Raw genomic sequence first — 2,772 nt, 5'->3', positions numbered from 1 at the left:
AGTAACAAATCCTTATTATCTAATGCTTTAATAGACAAATTAAAATGAACTACCATTCATGGGGCACCACTCTAGAAAACTCGCAGAGCCAGACAAATGGGCTGCTTCAACTACCGGTTGTTTCGGTTCACAATAATGCACAGAAAGAGACATGTAATGATTTATGGAAATGAAAATGGTGACTGGAATAGAAACAAATAAAAGATTGAAAAGGATAGAGCGGAGGAAACAAAATCGTAAAAGAAAGAGATGCGTGTATATCAAATTAGGGATTGCGAAATAAAACAAAGGAAACGGAAGGGAAGGCTGTAAAGATGAAATATTGTATTTCTTATTTAATGATAAGGAGCAAGTACAATTGATATATATAATTGTTTAGAGCAATATAAAAAGGAATATAAGTATAAANATATATGAACATAAATGCACAGATATGAACAGAGAATAAAATAATTCCAATATCCCCTTCAAGCTGCAGCATATATATCCTTAATGCTCAGCTTGGACAACAAAGATTGAAATTGTGCTGGATGCAAAGCTTTAGTATGAATGTTTGCAAATTGTGATGAAGTAGAAATAGGTAGGAGCTTAATTACACCAGCTTGAACTTTATCCCTTATGAGATGATATTAAATTTAAATGTGCTTTGTCCTCTCATGCATGGTTGGATTCTATGCAATTCGTATAGCAGATTGATTGTCACAAAACAGAGGATCTGGTTGTGGTAGAGGCTGTTTCAAATCATGGAGCAAATACAAAAGNCATTGAATTTCACATGTTGTGGAAGCTAAGGCTCTATATTCTGCTTCAGTTGATGATCTAAATATAGTATCTTGCTTCTTGGATTTCCAGCTGACTAAGGATGCACCATAGAACACATTAACACCAATCACAGACCTTCTAGTATCAAGGCAAGCAGCCATATCAGAATCACTAAAAGCCTTGAGAGAATGTTCTGTGTTGGAGGGAAAGAATAATCCTTGTCCTGGATTTTTCGTGATATATCTCAGGATCCTTATTGTTGGTGCATAGTGATCTTCCAAACCATTGGAAAGAAATTGACTGAGAGTACTAACAACAAAACATAAATCTGGTCTTGTGTTGGTTAGATATAATAACCTGCCAAAAAGTCTTCTATAGGCTTGCACATCTGAATAGTGTTTTCCTTCTGTCTTGAAGAATTTTTTGCCTGGCTGTATGGGTGTAGAAACAGGCTGACATCCCAACAATCATGCATCTTCTAGTAACTCTAGAGCATACTTCCTTTGTGACAAATTAATGCCCTGTTGAGATCTTGCAATTTCTAAGCCCAGAAAATACTTGAGTTGGCCTAGGTCTTTATTTTGAACTTTGCATTCAATAGAGCCTTCACAGTTTGGATTTCCTGGATGTCATCACCTGCCAAAACTATATCATCTACATAAACAAGTAAGATGGTGATAGGAGCAGAATCACTTTTGACAAAAAGTGAATAATCTGATTTTGTTTGTATGTAGCCCAAAGAAAGTAAAGTGGTTGTCAACTTGTAATTTCATTGTCTAGAAGCCTGCTTGAGTCCATATAAAGACTTCAACAACTTGCAAACTTGGCCTGGTTTTTCTGTTTTGTANCCAAGAGGAAGAGACATGCATACTTCTTCATCTAGATCCCCATGTAAAAAGGCATTATTTACATCTAGTTGATGTAAATACCAATGTTTAGAAGCTGCTAAAGCCAGAACCAATCTTACTGTTGTGAGTTTGACAACAGGTGAAAAAGTCTCAAAGTAATATAGGCCTTCCTGTTGTGTGTAGCCTTTGGCTATTAACCTTGCCTTATATCGTTCAATACTCTCATTAGCATGCCTCTTTTTTTGTATACCCATTTACATCCGATAGGTTGCTTTCCATAAGGTAGATCAGTCAAAACCCAAGTTTTGGTATTTTCTAAAGCTGCAATTTCTTGATCCATGAAATTTCTCCAACAGTCATTTTTTATGGCTTGGTTATAGGATTTAGGTTCACTAACTTGGGAAAGATTAAAGACATATCATTTATGAAAAGATGATAATGCATCATATGAGAGATATGAAGATATAGGATATAAGGTACCTGTGGATGACTGAGTGGCGGAAGAAGTAGATAACATGTTGCAATGATAGTCCTACAAATAAGACGGTTTATGTGTTGGCCTGGTTGATTTCCTTTGTGGAGTAGCAGTGGCAGGTTCAACAGAAACAGGTTGAGAAGAAAAACTAACAGGGTCTGGAACAATAGAAGGAGGAGATGTAGGTTGTAAAGAGGGTTCATCAGTAACTTCTGAGAAAAGAGGTGATGGAGATGAATTAACTTTGGTGACAAAATCCAAGGAATTTTGTGTATCAATAGGTGTGTGCTTGTCACTAGTAAGAAAAGGAAATATGTTTTCATAAAATAATACATTCCTTGATATAAAAATTTTCCTAGAGTTGAAATCTAACAAAAGGTAGCCTTTCACTCCTGTTTTAAAACTAAGTAAAACACATTTTCTTGCACGAGGATGAAATTTTGTTCTCTGTACTTGAAGAGTTGAAGCATAGCAAAGTGAGCCAAAAAAACTCGCAAGTAAGTAATGTCAGGTTTAAAATTGTGTAACAGCTGAGATGGAGAAAAATATGCCAAAACTTTGGAAGGTAAAATATTAATGAGTTGCACAACATAACGAACAACAAAAGACCAGAAAATTATTGGCAAATGGGATTGAAACATTAAAGATCTAGCAACATTGAGAATGTGTTGATGTTTTCTCTTAACA

Source organism: Vigna radiata, unplaced genomic scaffold, assembly GCF_000741045.1.
Source record: "Vigna radiata var. radiata cultivar VC1973A unplaced genomic scaffold, Vradiata_ver6 scaffold_629, whole genome shotgun sequence".
NCBI lineage: Eukaryota > Viridiplantae > Streptophyta > Magnoliopsida > Fabales > Fabaceae > Vigna > Vigna radiata.
This window is presented reverse-complemented; position numbering follows the sequence as displayed.